We start from the raw sequence: 24,174 nt of genomic DNA, 5'->3' as shown, positions 1-24,174 counted from the left end.
TCAGAGAGGAAAATTAACTAGCATGAGATTTAATGGTCTTTACGATATAACTGGATAAAGGTGGAATCTTGCTTCACCTCCTCGCTTAGTATATTCTTCTGAATAAACAATCAGCAGATCGTAGAATAATTACATTGCTGGAGCGTTTGAGTTGTAACGTAATACGTCCGGTTAGTCAAGAAAGCCAATGGACTTTATGGATGAAAACTCTTAGTAATGTCTTGAATACATTTCACGAGACTGCAGGGTTACAACCTGTAAGCCTAATAGAAGGGAGGCCGCAGCTATAGGGACGCCGGTTTTTTTTTATTCTTTATAATCAGACTCTGATGAATTAATCGTCTCAGCAAAGCACATAAATTGTACTTACTGTCCTTTACAGGTGGCACTCAACTTCAACTTTTTGCTTACCTTAATGAAGCGGAAGGGTTTGCCATCCACGCCCACTAGAGGATGCCAATGAAAGAACGCCGAGCGCAGTTGGAGAAATAAATATGCAGCTATTCCTCTGGTATTTTGTCCGTACGTCCACAGCGCACTTAGAATAAAAATGTCGCTCGTTTTAATTAGTTTTTGATTAATTAAGAGAGCTGGCATTAACAGCCACGAGAGGAGCGTCCCTTACAGTTCGATATTTCTGTTGTGCATTTTTTTCTCCAATTAATGCTAATACTAAAGTGGACCAAACATACAGATTAGCTTTCGCTGATGACACACCTTATGAGATTTAGTGTACTTTAAGTCAGGAAAAACTTAATCTCACGAGATGTGTCGCAAACTAAGGTTCAAATGCTACGAGAGTATTTTGCATGAATTTATTATTATTATTATTATTATTATTATTATTATTATTATTATTATTATTATTATTATTATTATTACACTAGATCATAGAGTTCGAATTCATGTATTTTATACAGCACCTTTTCTGGGTTGTTATAAAGTTCACATTTGGAAATATTCATACGATTTAATAAATGCATTGGCGATGCTTCCTCGATGTTACAAATTTTGCAGATGGGGAAGACTTTTATGCCATTGCTAAACTCGATTGGTCGTGTGGCCAGTCTTGAGGCGAGAGATGATGGTAGTAGCACAATGATTAAACTTAGAGTTGATGGTAGCTCTTGGTTTTTCTGCTGAATACCAGTGATGAGTCATGTTCTGGAGAATCGTTCTTTTTATGTTTTCTTTTTGAGTGGTTTTAAAAAGATTGAAATCTATGGTATCACTGGATGTTGCAGCCATTTTGCTACTTCATCTGCAGTTTCATTTCCCTTTAATCCCACATGGGATGGGATCCATTGGAAAATTATTTCGAAATCCTTATGTAGTTTGTTTATGTTTTTTGCTATGTCTCTAAGTAATTCTTGATGGCTAGCGTAGCAGTTCTTAATAGCTTTAAGGGCTGCTAAGGAATCTGCGAAAAATATAAACTCCTTTGGGTTTTGTTTATCCAAATGTTGCAGTTCTGTGTTAATGGCTATTAATTCTGCATGGTATGAGTTGCATCCAACAGTGTTAGTTGTTTTTAGTTCTATATTTTGAGAGCCATAGATGAGTACGCCGCTCCCAGAGCCATTTGGATTTTTGGATTTAAGGGCTACTAAGGAATCTGCGAAAAATATAAACTCCTTTGGGTTTTGTTTATCCAAATGTTGCAGTTCTGTGTTAATGGCTATTAATTCTGCATGGTATGAGTTGCATCCAACAGTGTTAGTTGTTTTTAGTTCTATATTTTGAGAGCCATAGATGAGTACGCCACTCCCAGAGCCATTTGGATTTTTGGAGCCATCTATGCAGATGTTTACTGAGTCAGGTCCATATTCAATTATTTTTGAAAGAGCTAATGATCTCAAGATTTCAGGGTTTTCTAGGCGTTTTTTCTCATGTTCCCCTATTTCAAAGTTGATAACAATATTTTTTCTGTCTTGATTTGGAGAAATTGCTGGGTAGTTGGCTATTTTATTTAGACAATCCAAGGGAATTTTATTTTCCATGATTTTATGCACTGTTGATTTTTTCTTTATGCTGTTTGTTGGTTGCCAATTTTTAAAAAGTTCACTTGTTCTATGATGTGCAAGATTGGCTCTTTTATACACATTACATACAATACACATAAACAGCATCACAAAAACATGAATGGACATCTAAATATCTTGGAATGTAAAATCATTAAACTAGAAGAATAAATCGAACCATTAAACGCAAAAGAGCTAAATGGCAACAGGACTGAAGCGTCGTAAATGTAGAGAATAACCAATAACAAAAACGATATGAGTGGATCTGTTTAATTTTTCCGTTGCTGAATTCCAGAAAATATCCATAAATGTCTTACCATTGTTATATAAAAATATTTATTTTTCTTTTTTAAGAATTGTTTAAAGAAGACAAAAGAGTTTTCATTTATTTCTTTATTCAGCACGTAAATCTAGGAAAAGAAGCAAAGCATGTTTTGAAATTCTTTATTTTAAGGTTTAAAATGAAATCAAACGCCGCATTGATTAATACGATAATTAATACAACCGTAATCCACAGGGCAGTGATTACGCAAATGTTAGAAAGGCCTTGAAAGCAGTGTTTGTGACAGCACCTATAATTTAATTACAGTATATTGTGACACAATGACGTCAGAATCCGTGCTACTGTTCACGGCAATGAATATTACATATTTGTCGGTGTAAAAAATATACAGTTGCGTTTCGTTATTTTAACACAGCATATTCGCAATTCATTGCATGTGTATACGTAATGTTCTTCGGGCTAAAGATGCCAAACAACTTTAGAGGCGGTGTTCAACACCTCTCTCTCTCTCTCTCTCTCACACACACACACACACACGCACACAGAAATCCATTTTTAAAGATAACAGACCTGATCTAAGTCTGTTCTTTTAGATATCTGCATGAAGCTTTTTCTTATCATATTCACACTTGGGACGTGTCATTTATATTTAACAGTTGAATTATTTTCTTATTTCATCTATTCAAAGGCAAAGCAACTAACTTACGAAAAACAATAAGATATCGTTTTTCGTAAGTGTGAAATTCTGTAAATGAATTAATATAATATATCGATTTACAATTTCTTGCGCACTTGATCTTTATTCAATACTTTCTTGTTGCTAAAATCGAGAAATTTCTTGGAAGGATCATAAAAGGAACCTATTGAAAGGAACAATGAACAATTGAAAAGTCTAACTAGGTTTTCCTCTTGTGCCATTTTTTTAGTGCACAGATGCAATAGTTTTATTGAATGAAAAACTCTGATTTTAATATATCTACTTTAGTCTTTAAACAACGAAAACAATTTTTTTTTTAATTTCTTCATCTATTCGCAATAAATTATGGTATTTTATTAGATAAGTTCTCATTATCCATGGAATTATCGATTCTTCAGAGGCAGTGTCATATGTAAGTTCTAGGCTATATACTGTAGATAGATACAAGATAATGGATAACAATGCGATCTAAGTAACTTTGACCGCACCCATTCACTTTAGTTTCTGAGGAAAGTGAAGTTCATAAACCTCTCACTGTCTTCTTTTATGGTTGTACAGCCCAAATCGAGCCTTGGGATCCTGGATTTGTTGCCTCCAACCCTGTCTGTTTAAAACTCCAAACAACTTTGTTGCAATCTTGATTAATGGTGTATATCCATCTTATTCTTGGTTTCCCTTTTGGTCTTTTACCAATAATTTTATTATTGATTGTCCTCATAAGAATACTGCCATTTTCCATACGAAAAACATGTCCTGCTCACTGCAACTTTTTTGAACTTGATTATACTGGATATTGTGAATTCTTTATAAAGTTGATATAATTCATGATTTATATCTGATTCTCCAGAGACCATTATCATTCACTAGTCCACATATTTTTCTAAGGATTTTTCTCTCAAATTTCTCTCAAACGCTGAAATCAAATTCTCCACTCTTGCGTAAATATCCAGATTTCAATAGGTAACAACTGGACGAATTATAGAGCGTAATATAATTGCTAGCGTCAAATGTGACATTTCCAGCATTACGAAACCTTCTGCCTTGCTAGCACGTTTTTGTACAATAGTGTACATCCTCTTATACTAGTGTATTAGATTAAATCAACGCTAGTTTATAATCGGTTAAAAAAGTGCACATTTATTATTAAAAAAAAAACTCATATCCTTGACTGCTACTTATTTTTTAATAATAAGTGGTTTCTCATGCTAATATAAAGTGTATTTGTATATGTCGTTAGCTGATTTATATTATTATGACTTCACATACACTTTGCAAGCAATTATATTAAATATAAAATTTACTTACATTAATATTTTCTATATGATATACAATTGTAATACATAACACTGCAGTGACTTAATTTGTTTAACTTTTCTCAGTTGTAAAATCAATCATAATGCCCTCTGACGACGAAACAAGAATTACACTGTTAGAATATTATACTTAAGATAGCAATAAAACGTTTAGTAATACACGCATTATATTAGTTTCTGCTGTGAGAAAATGGAATATACGAGTGTGGAATTATAATATTACATTTGTGGTGCAGGTTTCTTGCCTGAGCATTCTAAAAAGAGAAATCTGAGAAAACCACATTACGTTTGTTTGTTTGTTTTTATTTCTCCTTATTTAGCGTAATATAGAAGTCACATGTTTCGCATCCAAATGTAGAGGTCACTGCATCGATATTAATTAGGAATATTTAAGTGAAATTCCGCATGCGGACTACGTCAGAGTTTGGTACGCTTAAGTGAAGTTTTTTCAAGAAAAAATGTAAGTCCTTTCAAAATAACTTAATTAACCGACTAATTAGCATATTTAATTAACGTAATTAGAAGAGGATTTGCTTAGGATTTTTCCGTCCAAGTGTATTTCATTTATGCTGCATCACCGAATGGCGAGAAAACAGGCTATTTGTATTTTTCGTTTTGTAGTTATCCGTTCGACGTGAGACGGCCCCTGAGATTATTCCATTTTTTCCCTTTAAATAGGTAGTTCAGACTGAAGAGAATTGAGACAGCTACTGTAATGCGTCTTGTAATAGCTGAGTAAAGAGTCTTTTGCTTTTAATTTTTAAACAAACTATTCTAGCTCATAGAAAATGAAAACGAACAACGTTCAGTTGACTTTTTTTTTAAGATAAAACTTTCAGTAATTAAAAAAATAAAAAAAATCACCACACAAAGTTTGTTCAGATGGTTCGTAAGACAAAGAAAGAATCTATGTATGGGATTGAAATTTTAACTTCTAGTTCTGATCCTTTTAAAATGCAGAAGACCAAATATCAGCGGACGTCTAGTAATAATTGTGTTGAGCACATTAAAGAAAACACCAGACTTGAAACAATCCCAAGCGTGCTCTCTCAAGTATCTCCAATCAAAATACATGATGCTAGGAAGACGCCAAAGGCTCTTGCCTGGTCGCAAGATAATTTTGTCATCTTGCGTCTGATAACATAATGGAAATGTTCCAATAATTAGCCATTGATGTCTTATAAAAGGTTCCCAGAGCATTGTTAACTATATTAATTTGTGTTTACAAATAGGAATAAATATTTTGATTATATATTTAAAATTAAATAAAAATGTTTTTGGATCTATTTTTTTATAAATTACAATGTCTGCCAGAAACACTACTGTTCTGGATCCCAAATCCATCAAAACCTGAAGTTGGCTTTCCTTTATATAGAAACAGTAACAGTAAAGAAACAGAAATGCATTTAATAAAATAATAATAAGTGATATCTTTATTTGGTTATTTTGTAATACAGTATTACACAAATACAAAATAAGCAAAAGCGATGTTTTTTTTTTTTTAAATGAGGAAAAAAGTAAATGTTTTGAGAAACAGCCTTAAGCAAACATGCTTCTCGTACAGAATTTTTAGTCTCATTGGGCTATTCCGTAATAAATATCTTCCATTTACCTTCAAATGATTAAAAAGATAATAAATAAAAACCTTTCATCAGTTAACTGACATAATGGGTACCCAACTTTGGGTGATCAGCTGTGGAAAGAAAGAGGCTGATCTAGATTTTCAAAACATTTTATTTAAAAAAATAAAAATTAAATAAAATCTGTCTTTCAGTAAAACTTTATTTGAAAATTCCCATGAACCGAAATACCAGAAGTCAGCCAGAGAACGGGGAGAGGTGGTTGAGCATTCATAACTGTCTGTAATGGCAATGCCCTTTCTTAGGAAAGATCTGGGTTCGAACCCGCCTAGGACGCCAGGAACCTTTATAAAGGATTTTTTTTTCAAAATGTCAGTTAACTAGGTCTCATACTAAGGCAGTAAGGTTTATCTTCTGGAAATTCGGGGTTTTTCAACAAACTGTCCAGAAGAACACACATACAATTAAGACAGAATAACCTAGTCTTACACCAGTCTATTACTTATCACATTATCAATACTTCATTAATTCGTATATGAATATATGTAGCAAAAAAAAAAGTGGGGAAGGGATGACTACTGGAGTGGCTGATTATAAGAGAAACTATTTCCGATGGAGGACTACATCAGGGATTTCTGAAAGGCCGTTACTCCAGAGACGCGTGTCTCCTGAAATCCAATGGAAGCAGAATAGATAGCAGAGCACAAAATGGAACGATTCAGGGTCGTAGCATTACAAAATAAATGGGAACGTTCAGTTTGAGATCCACTTGGGAATTGAACGTGGTAATGATCATTTACATTTTTACTATCACATTGCCTTTTACAAATAGTAAAAGGCAGAATGGACTCTGGAACACATTTGTAGAACCCAGAATAGGCCCTTCTAACAGGATTTAATCCGGTACGGTGTAAATGGAAAGTAGGAAACATTTGGTTCCATTTTCTGCCGCTTTTCTATAAAAGTCCGCACTCATTCACGTTAGCGTCTGATTTGCGTTAGTGACATTGATTATTACAGGTATTAAAATATTTTTGTTATTTTTGTAAATAAAACTACTTTACCTCCGTGGCTTCAACCACAAGTCACTGTTTCATTAATCTTCTTGACTTACTTATTTCCTTTCTATTTTTTCTTTGCGCGTACCAAAACAACATCCATTGATTTCATCACACTCAAATGTTATGGAATATATTTATATGAAACGGAATCCATTTCCATTATTGAGCTGATGTTACCGCCAGCAAAAATAACACGATTATTACATTGTTATTAAAGTTTATATACGTATCAAAAGTGAATAAATCTTCTCCTTAAATATTAGTTAATGCTTTTTTTTTCAGCAGTTTTCTTGTTTATTACTAGAATTTAATTGTTTATTACTAAAAAACTTCGTTTCGCAAGGGTTCCGAACAAGCATTCGCAACTAGAATTGAAGATGTGAAATGATTAAAAACTTCAATAGAAATCTGTACATTACCGTAACCTTAGAAAAATGAGGGGGAATGAAAGTTGGGAGACGTTAGTTGACAAGAAATCATAAAATTTAGAAAAGCACAAATTTTCAGACTCGCATTTCATATTCAGTTATTATTATTACATAATTATCAAACAAATCTTAAAAAGCTTTAAAGCGCAAATGAAGTAATTCCCTTAACCTCAATTAAGTAAAATGTCTGAGATCTCGGTAATAATGAAATATAACAAGAAAATGTCGTTTACAAAGTTGGTTACAGCATGATAAGTTTATCAAGAAGCATTATTCTCCAACTGGAAAATTACAAGACTAAAAGGCTATTGATAATACGAAAACGAAAAAGCTCACGATTCAGTTTAGATTTGTCTAAACAATACTTGAATAATTCACATGAACATCTTCGGGTAGTGCAACGAGTCTAAATACAGAAAAATATTCATTCTAATTTAGTGCACCAATCAAAGATGTAGGAGAAAGCACAGCAACATAGCGACAGCTTCTTAGAGACAACAATTTTAATTTATTGCCATTTAGGTGGAGGACAGAAAAATTATCTCACACCTGGGATTCAATCATTCTTAATGTCACCCTATCTACTCTCAGGGTGATCAAAACTATGGCTACTTTATGTTAATCCCTACTGTACACTCGTATTAGTATCGTAGGTGGTGAGCTAAAGGTTACATAATAAAGAAATCCTACGTTAGATATGGATCAGATGTGGAATTTTTTTCAATAAACATGACGGCAGTTTCACACCGGGTGATGAAATTCATTTACCAGCCATAAAGACATCCACTAACATCCGTGTCCATGTGGGAGTCGAACCAACAGCTTGCTGGTTGGAGAAGGAATACACTAACCTGATATCAATGAATGTTAACTATACAGGAATAAAATGCAGTATTCGTCTAGATGTAAAGTTGTATCTAGAATTTATAGATGTAGAACCATATATTATATGCGTACATCGCCATTAAACATAGGTATCTTAAATAATGCAGGTCTGTATTATAACTATTATATATTATATAACGTTATGTTATATAGCATAACCTTTTTTTCATGAAAACTGACATCAGAGGCGCTAAACTCAACAGTCAATTTGTCCAATATGGGCTTGCCGCAGTAGCCATTAGTATTGATCATGATTTAACCACATGAGTCAGTAACCAAGTATTCTCTGATATATTCTTTATTAATCAAGCAGGTAATAAATAAAGATTTATATTCAGATTGGTTAAAAACAAAATCCTGCTCAGGAGCGTATTTCAATACGATGTAAACCGACTTACAGAAATCCTTTAAAAGTTTACCTTTTAAATCGGTGTTTTCTACAAGTATTTCGGTAAATGAAAAACATTTTTAATACATGTTGAAATAATTTCATTGTAAAATATAGTTCCTTGTCGTTGAATTATCTGATACAAATGACTGCAACAACTCGCAAAAACCAATGAAAATTCACGAACTTGCTGATTTAATGATGTTGCAAATGCCATATCCGTTGATTCTCAATTAAACTGCAATTACAAAACTACAATGAAATCTCTGATAGCAAAGACACGAATGATAGTCAAAATATTCCATAGATCGCCAACAAATACTGATCATATACTCCAAAAACATGCAGAGCATATTTAACATAATAGCGAAGTTTCATTAATATTGGATTCCAAAACTCATTGTTCCATAGTTTGCTGACTATACTGGAAGAATCTCAATGTTTAAAAAAGTATGAGAAAAAGAGTCTTGTAGATGTAATATTTGTAAATTAATATTTACACATAATAAACCTGAATTCCTCTCTCATACAACATTAGCATTGCAACAGATAAAAGTTTCTTTAGAAGCATTATGTCACAAAAAATTGTATATTGCAAACGTAAAATTTACATTAACATTTATGCTCGATGAACTAACATATCAATACACATTCTTAAACAATGAACTTAAAGATGTACTGATAGCTCACAGAAAGGAATGACGAACATCTTATTCTGATATTCTGCAATATCTTCATGATCGCAAGAAATCAAATGATAAAGATTATGGAATTTTTAATAAAATGGGTAAATGTACAATAACGAAAATTCAACTGAAGAAACTGATGTTAGTTTTTCCGAGTCCGAGAAAGCTGCGCGACATCAGCTCTGCTACTATTGAAGGAAAAACTTCAGTTGGCGATAAGGGGGAAAAAAAAAAAATCACACACAAGTCCAATGAAGATCTAACTAAAAAAAAAAAAAGAAAGAAAGAAAAGAAGAGTACGAAAGACCTAACACAAGTTATTAGAAAGAAGTGACGTATTTTTAAGAAGAAAAAATAAGAGGAAAATATTTTAAAATGGCTTTTGATTTTCTAATGACCAATCGACCAGCAAGTGTCGAATCAGTGACAGATTTTTTCACTGCTGGATTAATTTGTAAAAAAAAAAAAAAAAAAGTCACGTTTAGGAACCACATTCTCGATCAGTTGTTTTCTAGGTTTTAATAAAAAAAATATTAAATAAAAAATAGTTTATGTCGAGTTATGTATGCTTGTGTTAAAATTGCTGTTCATGTTTTCAAATAAAATTTTTATATTTATAATTTATATTAATAATATGAATATTATATTTTTCATTAGAATAATTCTTATTTTTTTCTGTATTTTATGTCACCCATTTCATGTTTCGATAAAATTTTTGTTTATTAATATTAACAGACTATTTTTTAATATGGCTTTTTTTTTTTTTTTTGGAAAATGTAAAAAATTACCTGTATTTATCATTTTTAGAGAATTACCGCTAATTGAAAACTCGGTAAATTTGCAGTCGTTATCAGTAACAGAAAAAATATAACGAGGGCTAATCCAAAAGTAAGATACATAGGAATACAAAACAGTATAATTATTAGAAGGAATATCTCATATTGATAGATATGACAGTTGCAATGAGCAGGTCGGTACGTGAGCATGTGATAGTCAAATCAAACTGGCTGCACAATTAGAATCTGTGAAATATGGATGTGAGGGGAACGGGTTCGTTCTCTGTATGTGAACGACACAACAGTAATCCAAATTCAAAAGTGAGTTTTGGCGTGTATGGCAACCATGTGATGAGCAGGAAATAAGTTTCTGTTTATTCAACGCGACAGATGTCGTCTAATGAGAATTACAGGTTCGTCATTCAAGCGAACACGTCTATTTTGGAATACACTGTACCATACAGAAACTTGTTTTCTACTCATCGTGTTCAGCATACACGGTTAAAGGTCAGGATGAATTTAGGTCAATTTTTGGCCTCTTGCAGGTAGAAAGCGAATCATCACACCTCATCTGTTTGTCTGACTCTCCATTTGCGCAACTTCGTTTTATTGTCATACATGCATGTACAGGTTCGGCGCATTCTTCTACTTGTTGCAATAACTACCAACATTAGATAATCAATATCACTAATTTATCTTACTTAATGGAAGAGCCCTCGCATTAATATAACTAAGAAAAAATGATATGCGCGGAATGACAATAGAAAAAAAATTAAGGAATATTATTTATAAAAATATATTAAAATATTTTCACAATTTATTCCACATAAAAAGTTGTATTTATAAAATCAACAATTTCGCTGTTTCTATGAATAAGATACTATTTGTAGGAAACTATATACGAGTAAAAATATAAATTTGTTAGGAAATGAGTTGTCTTTCTTTCTTTTCTTTTTCTTTTCTTTCTTTTTTTTTTTTTTCTGTTTAGGTCTGAAAACAATACGCTTCTTGCATATCACATATTTAATTCACATTTACAATGAGCAAAAGTCCACTAGAAATGAAACATTTACCAATTTAACAGATATAAAATATACGCCTATTTTATCTCTATTAAGATGGTTGATCATTGTAGACTATTTACAATGATCAAGCAATACAGATAGTTCGCAGAAAAAAGCAATCATGACAGTCAACATTAATCAGGCAATTTAACATGAATGAAATGAGGCTGCACGATAATATGTTGAATTACTCATAATGAGCTAAAGATATGATGCAAGAGTCGCATGTTTTCAGACATGAACTTAAAAAAATCATTCTTGTATTTACCAAATTTATATTTTTCATGCTTATTTATATGCGCAGTTGTCATTTAATTCCATCCTAACAGATCCCGAGGAAATTACTCTTAGAAGCAACGAAACAATTGTCTATTAGACATCACTGTTTCAAAAAAAAAGTAATGTGCCTGGGCAAAAAAAGAAAAAGAAAAAAGATTATTAATTAATAAATTAAAAATCACTAATTGTTCTAAAAATTAATGTACATGTTCAAAGTTTGTGTATTAAAAAGGAGAGAGAGAGAGAGAGAGAGAGAGAGAGTATTCGAAATTGTAGTAAAATCACTAATTGTTCTAAAAATTAATGTACATGTTCAAAGTTTGTGTATTAAAAAGGAGAGAGAGAGAGAGAGAGAAAGAGAGAGAGTATTCGAAATTGTAGTAAAATCAGTATGTGTATGAAAAAGAGACCAAAAATTTCCCAACATGGGTAACCAATAATGGACTACTAGCACTTACGTTGGAAACTATGTTAATTACGTACATTTATGCCTTTTCAAATTTCTACATTAGTCAACTCATTTAATTAGAATAACATTATTACATGACAATAAACACTTTTGAATGACAACGAAAGTCAAAATCTTCTCATTAATGGGTGAAACGTAATTTATACACTTGTATTCTTCCGATGATGACCTCGATACAGGGGTCGAAACGTCAAGTTTTATTTTATTAGTAATTAATAAAATAATCTGTTCAACACGTGTGTTTTTGTGTCCCTAAATTTACAAATATGAGTGCTGATCACCGTGTAACCTTAAAAGAAAGAATTATCAGCAATTCTATTAGACATATGTATTCTTTTTTTTTTAAAGAAATAACGTACATAATGTTAATTTAAAAATATCTTTAAGGTAGTACTTTCAAGGCCATTGGTTGTTCATCCGCTATTATCATATAGAAAAAAATCAGAGGCATCGTTACCACGCATTGAAGCCCTGCAGTGCAGGAGGGAGAACTTAGGAGGATCCAACAGAGGATCTGTGAGGACTCGATCAGCATTACTTTCGAGTAGCTAAGAAGAAGACGAGATTTCAATATGGAATTTCATACTTATCTAAAAATGTTCGAGTTTATACGATTTTAAGAAATTAACTTTCTAAATTATAGTAGATAACAACAACTGTATCTCTGAACATCTTTCTCTTCTTTTAATGAAAATTAATAAAAAAAAATAGCAAAACACACCATGAAACTGTTTCACACACACACATAACAGTTTTGTGAATAGGTCGGCAATTCTGTGTTGAGAATAAGGTGCAGGCAAATTTTATTAAATATTTTAATTGGTGAACTTGTCGCTCTAAAAGCGCTGTTTTAATATTGGGTCAAACACTTTTAAACGAGAAGGGAAAGGTGGTCTCTCTCTGTTTCATCGAATGAACTAAGGAGTGAGAAACTATTTTACAAATTGCATCTTCTAAGCGCTAACGTGAACAGTAAAAAGTAGTCAGAATGTGTGCATCTTCTTGTGCACTTTTCAACTTCCTGGTTTCTAGAATAACAGCTATTATACAGAAATATAATGATTAGAAGGAATGGGTTAGAATTTGAACCTCCATTCTGTATACGTAAATTAAAACACGGAAAAAAACTTTCAAATGATTTTTTCCCAAGAAAATATATTTGCACTACCGATAAATAGATAAAAACCTGCGATCGTCATCCGTCTACAGAAAAGCATTTCGCAGGTGTTTCCGCATCTTGTTTTTGCAAAAGAAAAAAAAAAAAGAAAGAAAAATATCGATCATTTCCAACAACAATTAGAGAACTCCAGTGCATTTGTAGCTCTGCTGTTGATCAAATATCTTGTTTTCTCGATATTCGTGATATATTTCGAATAAAATTAAAAAAAAAAAAAAACACTGATCTATCTTTGTTTTATTATAGTTTTTGTTACGTCATGAAAGCAACTGCAAATAAAGTAACGTATATTTTTTCCATTCGCAGTACTACTTTCAAAATGCTGTTCAATCGCTGTCCTCATGAAAAACGAAGCATTGGTTAAAATCAGAATATTAAATATGAAATGTTGACGGTTAAGGAAATTTCTCTAATTTGCGGGGGGGGGAGTTTATATGTATAAGAGGATAAAAAAAAAACGCTGGTTTCTACAGCTGAGTACTTGCTGAGTGAGAGAGAGAGAGAGAGAGTCCAGTCAACACATTAGGATCCGTAAGATATGTATTTCGCTATCCAAAAACAAAACAACAGCATGGCAAATTATGCAGTGAGCAGCCTTTGCACAAGGACAGTACACTGTCTAGAGTAGTCGACGTCGTTGATCCGCCAGAAATCAGCGGGCAAGATAGCGTGCAGGGAAACAAACAAGTCTGATTACGGCAACTTTGTTGTTTGGCGGAGCTCTCTGGTGGGAAATCGGTCGATAGCGGCCGTGGGGAGTAGTAGTAGCGCGAGGCACTCGGGGGTGGTTCTTGATGCTGACAGCGTTGCCGTAGCTTGGCCTTCACTGCACGTTGTCAGCTGGCGTAATGTGCTGCACATCTGGTCACGCGCTGCCGTTGCCATGGCGACATCCGGCAACACTCCGCATCCGCGGTGGTGCACCATGCGGAGAGGGCGAGGCAAGTGGGAGCACACGGCGTTCAGTGAGTGTGTAGTCTTCTCTCTGGTACCGCAGTCGTCAGACGGGTCTTGGGGCGCTGCGATTCGGTAAACATGTTCGTGCCAGAAGTTACGGTGAAGTGAACGAGGAGAAAAGTTTTTTTTTTTTTTCGTTGCTGTTTATTAATTTGTGGTCGCCAACGATCAAACAACAGGACTCTTCGTGAAGACATGACCACCTCTCCCACCTTTCTAAGGCACGGGATTACCGTGGAGAGGTCAAATAATGTAACGCGGACTGCATGTTCTCCTGAGACCGAGGGACTTAGTGACGACAGTGGTGTTGACGTTCGACCCCAACAACCTGCCGCTCAACCTTTGCCCGTGATGTCCGCTGCCGAAACAGCCTCACGAAGGAATAAACGGAAGTCTTCGGAACCGCGTCGCAGAAAGGAGGTATTACAAATGAAACGGTTTCGGTGGGACAGTGAGTGCAGCGACAGCGACGGCCTGTTCGATGACCACGACGGCGAACGACCTAGTAGTGGAGACAGTGGCTGTCATCTTGGCCCGAGTCCAAGCACAGGGAGTGAGTCAGGCAAGGACGCAACCTGGCGATCTGCCGACGCAAGTGACCAAGAGGAAAGGGGGTGTGTGTCTGTGTCCCCTCTCCGACACACCGTCATTCAGAAATTGGACAGACCTCCGTCCCCAAGGACAGTGGTTAGGGACTTGGAACCATTTAGGCCTAATTCTGTGGAATCTCAGCTTGTCAACAGTCTCGTGCAGCAACGGCTCCGGGCAAACACCTCCACAGGAGTCGTGCAGGTCTCCCCTCCTATCGTTGTGAGAGAGATTGCGGTTGACGAAGGTGGACACACATCGGCGGCCATGGCAGTTCAAAGATCAAGGACAGGTGGTCGCCCCCGCAACTACAAGAGCATGAGCCGACAACGACGTATCGAGGCGAACGCTCGCGAGAGAACTCGCGTTCACACGATCAGTGCCGCATTTGAAAACCTACGGCGGGCCGTACCAGCGTACGCTCACAACCAGAAACTGTCAAAGCTCGGAATACTGAAGATTGCCAGCGCCTATATCCAAGCTCTGGCTCGACTCAATAACCTGGACTATAGCCCTGAGCAACGGAGACCGTCTTTTGCAGAATGTGTGGAGTTATGTACGCGCACCATCCAGTCGGAAGGTCGAACACGAAGGAGGCTTAAGGTAAGCTTCGGTTCATTCCCAACCTTATTCAGTATTGGAATAATTCCTTGATTAGTGTGTTTCTAATGAATACCCGAATCAACGCTTTCCAAAACAACAATGAAACTGAAGTCGTATTCAGAAGCTCTTTGTTACTCTCTCTCTCTCTCTCCAAAAACAATGTCATCCACACATTACAGCATTATATAAATATCAAAAAAAAAAAACAATTTTCGTATAAACATACTACTGAAAATAACCATAAAAGCTATGAACTAAACAATTGTGTTAACGATATTAAAAACTACTGAAATGAGTCAGAACAGAATCGTATTGAAGTTATTGTAATTAGAATAAACTGATTTATGACAATTGTAATTAAAACATCTTCTGTAAAAGTCCCTAACAAAATAGTAATCGAAATACGAAAAGTCGGTTAAAACTAGAAATTAAAAATAAGTAAAATTAATCGTACATGCTTAAAAAAATAAATTTTATTATACTAAATATTAATAATAATAATATTATTATACTAAATATTAATAATAATAATATTATTATAATAAATATTAAGTATATTAAAATAAAATATCATTATTGATTCTAGTTTGACCGGGAATTAAATGTATAATAACTTGGTAGTCAAAATCAAAATACGAATATTATTAAGCTAGATTTCTCTAGTGTCCAATTTTTTAATCAGTTTAAAAATGAACAGTCACAGGATTTAGCATTAATACAAGAGCAACACAGGATGACATTTAATCTGAAATGAACACAAAGTAGCAATTCATCGAATCATGTACGCTTCTACTGGTTGATAAAGAACTTATTTATAGAAAAGCGGAGTGTGAAAACGGAAAGAGAGAGACTTGTGAATATTATTGACAGATAGCCAGTCACATCAATTAAGAAATGAAACATTACCCAACGCATTAATTAAGTTAATGACTCAATAAGATTAAAATATTTTCGCTTTTCTAGTGAACGGATGACGTAGCATGAAGAAAAGTAGGTGAAGAGGTGAAGTTCTCCGAATGTCATGATCACATGACTCATAGCGTCACCAACACCTGTGTTTGCAAAGATCCGGAATGGAGGGGGAATGCGATGGGGAGAGAAAGTGGAATGAAGATTCTTATTAAACATACACGGCACAAAATTTGTGATGCGTAAACTCTAACCTGCACCTAAAAAATATGGATTTAATATCAGAGTCAATTATGATTTAACTTGGATTCAAAACCGAACTAACTTTTCTAATGTGACCAACTTTTTTAAGCACAGCATTAATAATTTCAAAGAAAAGAAAAAAACTAAAACGGAAAAAATAATTTCCTCATAACAAATTCGTATTTACGAGTATTGAGGATAAATAATGTGCAAACTGACATAGCTGTTTATGAATATTAGTAAAGTATAAATACAGTTCATTCAATCTTTACTTTTATGGAATTATACTCAATTGCTACTGTAATTTAAAAAACTTACAATAGTTCATGTCATAACATCTTAATAAACTTTAACTCGGTAGCTTTTTTTTTTTCAGCATAATTGGTAATGACCCGATTACGTAACCGGGCTAATATTTGTGTCACCTTACAAAATGTAATCTTAAAAATATGACAACAGAAAAAATAATAAAAATAACTAGGACACTAAAGCTTTCGAATGTATTTATTTGGCTAATAAAGTACATGATTGTTAGTTCATGGATTTATGGAATAATTTTACGATATCAGAAGGTCAAGGAAAGAAGAACAACTATTTGATTGAGCAACAATTTGAAGGATTATGTTGTAGAATATTCCAAAAAGTAGGTGAAGAGGTTAGGCTCCTCAAATACGTATATTCGTTACAGTTAAGGTATTTTTTTGAAGGAAAATAGAAAAGATCAATAAAATTGACATCAAATTAGGTAGAGAGATTTTTTAATACCCCTTCATATAATAATTTGGAAATTAGATATAATTTTTATTAAAGTAAAATTTAATTAGTATGAAGATTTATAGTCTTAGAATTTTATTAAAAAAATCTATTTCCGAAAATCTGTAAATTGCTAGCAGATGGCGCTCACTCCTCACATATCAACAAGTTTGATTGAGGAAACCAGTTTTTGCTATATATGTGTAGAACAGTCTGGAATAGTATTGTTCAGTCAAGAACAAAATTCTAATACAAGGAAGAAGTTTATCAATATGATTAGATATTCTTATCATAAGAAATTAATTTACTTTGTGAATGATCCTGCATATGGTGTAAAATGATTTCATCTATTAGCTACAAGCGGTTAATAGATGAAATAAGTTTCTTCACGGCTAAGAGTGTAAGTTTCTGTCTATTCTGTAGACAAACTTCCGACCGTAGACAAATATTTTTAAATGAAGCATATTATATTAAATGAAAAAAGCATGTTATTTATTCATCTTAACATGTTTTTTTTTTTTTCATTTGTGAGTGCCTGTAATTTGTTTTGTGTGATGAAATCATTTTCGCATTTTAGACTTTGAAGAACATGAATTTTTTTTAATTTTAGCAGAAACGATTATAAGAAGTACGGATTAAACTGATTTTCGAAATTCTATTGAAAAATACTAGTATAAAAAAAGGAAAAAAAAGTAAATTTAGTGGAGAAGGATGCTGGTTTCTATTCCAGCTAAAACTGGCAGGTTTAGCTAGTATATAAAGAAATCAGAAATCTGAACCTTTTTTTAAAAAAAAAAAATTCATGTTTCGATGAAGAAATATATTTAAAAAAAAATTCATTTTTTTCCTTTTTTTTGCGCACAAACTGCCTCCCTGTTCATTGTCAAAAAAATAAAAAAAAAGTAGAGCATTTCGGAGTATGATTAAAAGCAAAACCTTCCCTTTCATAATACTCCCCCCCTTCTGAAATAATTGTAAGCTCTAGCATGCGTTAGAGGTGTGCATTAGCAAGGCACGACAGTGGTGAGCTTAATGCCACCCTACCGTGTGAAACGAACAGGCGAGCGACTCTGCGTGAGGGCAGGTTCAAATATCTTCCGAACAATGACATGCAGATGAATGAAGCCTCACAGGGAATGCAACCACCAAACACCCAGTTCTCCAGAGTTTGGAGAAGGGAAAAAAAAAAAAAAGGAAAAAAATCTCGATACCCGGAGGGTGTTTAAGAAGCTACATTTATCGTTGTGTTTTTATGAGTGAAACCAGGAAAGAGAGAGAGAGAGAAAATGAACAACAGAAGCCTTCAAGCGTTTGGATTTTTTATTTATTTATTAGGTTATTACTCAAATAAATTCCCCAATGTTGAAGCAATATAAATTATACTGCAACAGTATAGTCTGAAAATTCATTCTATTGTGGAGACACAACCGCCCTCATATACACATCAATATCTGCACATATCTGAAACTACACACGAAATGGATGCATGCCAAATTTTTCTGTACTTAAAACCATCAACAGCGTTTCAGAATATCTAAACTAGTTATCGCGCGCATTATTGTGGTTCCCAGCATTGCTATAATGAGCCTGAACAACAATAAACAAAAAATTACGGTGTCAATTACTAATTAAAATATACGTTTTAGGATGTGTCCATCTCACGAACCTCCTTGTGGCAGCTTTTTTAACATGATCGTTAAAGTAAAAGTATGAAACACAAATTTCGCTTGCCTCTAAGGTTCAGGATTCAGTGATGGCAAGTGTGTGTGTGTGTGTGTGTGTGTGTGTGTGTGTGCACGGACGCCACGGGAAGCCTGCAGTGATTTTGTATCACTTCATTATTCTTTTGGCATAACTCAGTGCAGTTTTACTGCTGCTAATCTCTGCTTTACGAGTAAAAAGAGGAACACTATTTTCCTCTTAAAGTAGTTTTCAACACTACTCTCCATGTTTAATAGGGTATGGTGGAAGCCAAGAGGAAGGAAGGGAAAAAGCGTCTTCCCTTACGTAATATTACGTTTTACGTTATCTTACTAATATTCATCGCAAACACAGTGATGTGTTTGCAATAAAAAAAAAAGGCACGAAACTCTCCAGTTCTGAAAAATATTAAGCATTAAATATAATTAAGATTAACGTAATATAACAGACATTTAGTCAATTCTTTTACTGTTATTATTATTATATTATTATCATTATGTTGGGCAATGAAAATATTATTTTCCACACCTCAGTTTTAAATTGCACAGTTGTATTGTGACGTCATATTCCATTCATGAAGCCAAATACCTTAAACCAAAAGATCTCAAAGTGTTCGTTTAAACAGACGTTTTCGCCATGTGTATCTCTAGTAATAATATTACACCTGAGGGCAATGCACTGGTGCGTGCAAGTTTATCTGGAGGCTTGAACGATAATTGGATAAGATTAAAGGGCGAGAGTGAAAATAGTCTTCTGATCTTCACTTTTTTTTTCTTTTTTTAAACCTGTAAAATAATACTTTACAGCTTCTAGTTTTTCTAATAGGGTTTTATTTAAAGAAGAAAAACAGGGAAAAAAGTGTGTGTATGGAGGAAGGAGAAGGACAATATTTCATGGTTCTTGTACCTTCATTGGAAATTTTTCTTTAAAATTTTTCTTTCTGAGAAAATAAGTGCCGGTAGGTGAAAATTAATAAACAAAGGCAATTACAAAATTAGCGGCAGTCAATATGGGATGATAAAAGAGTAATCAAGGATATTCTTTGGATCACCACTCAGGGGAAAGAGTATCTAATTACAGCACAAGAAGAAAGTCATTTTGTGCTTATATATGTTTATGCTAATATGTTTAGTGAAACATGGTTTCACTAAGTGAAACATGGTTTCACTGAACATCTGTTTAACACACAACTTTATTCACTTTTTTCCATTGATATACCTATCAACCAGACAGAGATTTATTATGACCTCTCCTTGGCTTCATATATATCTGTGTACGTTAATACTTACTTCCTTGCCTCCTCGAGAAAGAGATGCTTCTGCACAATAACTGGATCTATGGAAAAGATTGGTAGAGCACCTTGACACAAGCACTCAGACCACGTCATCTGTATGCCATTAGTGATCCTTGGGTTCTTATCTCCGCCTGCAGGACCTTGGGACTCTGTGGGTCATCGCATGGAGCCCGGAGGTGGGGTAGAGCATTTATTATAACAGCTTAAAACATAATCCTTTGTATGTCATTTGAGAACTTAAGTGATCTAATGAACAGGTAGTGAAAAAATGTGAACAAGAATCCTTCTTCCTACTTCGATGTCCTGAATATTTTATCTGGTGCCAGTTTCATTTTTCTCTTTTTTTTTTTTTGCCTTCCCCCGAAGCTCCAGTGTTATCAGTTCGCAGAAAAAAAAAAAAAAAAGATGAACAAATGGTCCCCCAAACGACGATTTTCTCTCTATTAATATGTGGAGACGTCTAAATCCGCGTAATAAATGCCGGACATCGAACGAGAAATGATTATTAGCTCTTACCAACTAGTCCTCAGGCAACAGTAGTAGCACAACTATAGAAAGAGAGAGAGAGAGAGAGAGAGAGTTTTCTATTACGTACAGAACTCCAAATCGCAGAAGTGCATAATCGTATTCTGTATGAACAAACAAATAATTTCAAAATGACTACATTCACATTTCATAAAAGGAAGGAATTTAGGCCGCGTCTTCATAACATCTCTCTCTCTCTCTCTCTCTCTCTCTCTCTCCATATGAATATCGATGGTCGCTATTCTGTTTCTTTCTTTCCTTTTTTTTTTTCTTCTTTTTATAATCCACTGTTAATGCGGTGTACGGTGTAACTGATTGGTTCGAAGAAGTATGAAAGTTTAAAAATTTAATTTAGATTATTGTTATAATAGAAGAATCTTCCTCTGGAAAAAATTAAGTAAACTCTTTTGTTGTTGTTGTTCTATAGTCGACAACTATGACAAATTCTGTCATTAATTCATTGGCTTAAAAATAATTACTTGAACTATACTGGATGCGAAGGAATTGTCTTATGTTATTATTTATTTATGTTATTGCATACGAGAAATCAAATGAATGTGTTTTACCAGCGCTTACTGAGGTCGTACATATGTTCTCGCCAGAGTTACCAAAATAAAGTAAAAAAGGCATATAGGGGGGAAAGTACCAGAAACAAACAAAACAAGTAATACTGGGTGGGACTGGCGTCTGTCGGAGTACGGATATATGACACTGCATGGCGTCACATACAACTCCTTTTCTACACATGACTGCCAGCGAACTATCTGGAGTGAATTACCATTAATATCCCAGTTCTTCCCCAACCCGTTTTATTCCCGGCTAAACAGTCCGAGCGCTGTGCTAGGAACGGATTTCTCAGCTTGCACCACTAACATCTGTTGACTGGGAGCACAGACAACATCAACCACTTGTTTCGAGCCATTTCTCGCTGCACGTGAGTAAGAAACAAGAGGGGGGGGGGAGAGAATGCAATGGCATGTAGTCGAAAACTAGAGGGGAAAGAAAGGAAGCACCGGCTCCTTGGCAGCCCGTAACGATGCAAAGGGCTGCCGGCGGGAGGCGCTCTGGGCGCGCTGACGACTGGGCGTAACCCGACACCCCCCCGGGCACGTCCTCGTCGGCGCCTTACTCGGCGGGGAGCAGTGTGTGGCCACTCGCGAAGCGAGGTCAACAGCGAACCCCGGCTTGTTCGGTCGATGTCTTGCCGGCGCCAGCAATGCCTGTCCCGGAGCTCGGCCGTGAACCCCGACGGCTAGAGAAGCCAGTTCCGCGGGTGGGTGGGGGAGCAGATTTGACTCGTGAGCCAAGCAGGGAGGGAAGGAAGAGGGTGCAGATGGCTTGTCTTGGGTTTGCACGTGTTCGTTGTACTGATGCCAAAGCGTGAGAACTCCCGATGAAGTCGTCACAGGTGTCGGGACGCCCACCCACATTTTTTTTTTATATCCATGTTTGGGCGTGCCTTGTCGGAGGTGATAGAACTGACCTTAGGTCAGTCGAGAGGGCTGCGTCGCCGAGGGTCACTCTCTTTCCCTTCTTGTCCCATCTAAGTATCCCAACACTGGGACGAGAAAGACTAAATATTTAGTATAGTTTATTATAAACGATTTTTTATATTACGTTTTAATCCCTGTAACCAAAACCACAGGGAACTTTTAGAGATATTAGGAAGGTGTTTAACCTCCTCCTACCCTTCTCCAAATTTTCTCTTCTAAGCGGCGAATGATATCTTTTATACTTAACAATTTAGTTTAGGTAAACTGTTTGATAGTTTCAGAAATAACGACACAGTCTGGCGTTACAGTCGTACATGTACAGTAAAGGCTGGCGTTGCTGATAACTGTGATGACAGCTGGGGTTTTGTAGATGTTCAGCTAGCACTGGGAGACAGGAGAGGTCAGAAGATGTACTAAGTGCAACCAGTCGTTGGAAGCTATAATTTATTTCAAAGCAACGTTGTATTTCAAGAGATAAGCTAATTTGTCAACAGCTGCACACTCAATTACAAAGTGCTCAGTTGAAAGAGAAGTTAAGAGAAATATAATGAGAGAAAGCAAATACAAATGTCTACCGCGGCATTCCTGTTAATTTTTGTAGACACGTATTGTCCAGTGTTTTAACAAAGTAGCCATTGTTTCCCAGACTAACATATATTCACTTCTACTTGAAGCATTTTTTTTTCTCTGTTATTCAATCATAGAACGTAAACCAGATCGTATTTCATTTCATATTCGCTTCTAATTCTCTGGTAATCCCTAAACTTCCCAAGTAGCAATACCGGTAAAATGAAAACAGGAAGTGACGAAGTTTACCGCCGTGAGTGCATCTTCGCATCGCCAATGAAGAAGATTAAATGGGGTCATGTGGTAAATGCCACTGAGGAAGGGAATCCACTTGTACACCAAGCTGTCATTTCACCCCAAAGCTTAATTGAATGACGGTTGTTTCTGGTGTTCTTAACTGTGTGGTCAGGATATCTGTAGAGAGGGAACGTTTTGATCTTGAGTAACCTGACCTTTCTGCAAAATTGAGACGCCTTGCCAAATAGCATAGTTCAAATTCCAGTTGAATGCCGTGCGATGTTCAATGGACGAAGTCTCTTACGGTTGCTTTGAAGGAACCAAACTTCTGATTAAGGCAACGATGCCTGGTGGTAATAAGGCTTTCTTTATCTTAATCGATGTCTTGTTAATAACAAAAGGTGTCTAAAAGTTAGAATTTTACTAATTTATGCTGTTCCATTTTAAGAGTTACCACAAAACAATTTAGTGCTGCAGTTGAAGCTTCTATGTGCTAATTCATTACATTTCTCGGTTATCGACACAGGACTATTACCAAACAAAACCAATACCCTTTTCCTGTTTGTTAACTTTTCTAATTCCCATTTGTAATTAAACTTTAAGAACGTTTATTGTAAACAATCTCGCTAACGAAAGCTTTCATTACCTGGCAGGCCATTGCGTGAAAACGAATATTAATTTTTTTTTTTACATGACACCAGTATTATTCAAACAGCATTAAATCGGTTTGTTTTAATGAGTTTTTTAAATGAAAAACTAATAATGACTTCAGCTAAGACTGTTTCCAAATGAATACTAGAGGAATCTCTGGCAATGACTTAAATTGGCTTATCGTTGAAACCAAAAAAAAAAAAAAAAATGTTTAGAGGTATCTGTCCCATAGAATAATTTAGGTATGGAAAGGCTATTTGCACTACTCAAAGCTTTCGTGATAAAACGATGAATTAAGATGCAATTATTAAAAAAAAAATGTTTATGACAATACAGAATAGATTTTGAGTCTTGATCGAAAGGCATTTATTGGTTGATCATGTTTATATCGCTAGATGAAATGGAGCTTAAAACGAGAATGGCTATAAAGAGAGAAAGAGATAGAGAGACTGATAAAGCAGACGTCTGGTATCTCTTCACTATTAATTCGAATTTTTTTCTTCACTGTCTGTCTGTCTGAAGTTTCTCTTTTGTGATTGAACTATC

At 34.9% G+C, this 24,174-nt stretch overlaps 1 protein-coding gene across 1 annotated transcript in view; it reads right to left on the bottom strand.

The window, feature by feature from the left end:
- Window positions 1-24,174, bottom strand: part of LOC150099542 (uncharacterized) — a 219,378-nt gene that overhangs the window by 137,698 nt on the left and 57,506 nt on the right. The gene's annotated exons all lie outside the window — the stretch shown is intronic.

Source organism: Typopeltis vanoorti, chromosome 14, assembly GCF_054136105.1.
Source record: "Typopeltis vanoorti isolate ZY-2024b chromosome 14, IOZ_Tvanoo_1.0, whole genome shotgun sequence".
Taxonomy (NCBI): Eukaryota; Metazoa; Arthropoda; class Arachnida; order Uropygi; family Thelyphonidae; genus Typopeltis; species Typopeltis vanoorti.
Note: the sequence above shows the minus strand (reverse complement) of the source record. Positions and strands in the feature narration are given on the sequence as shown.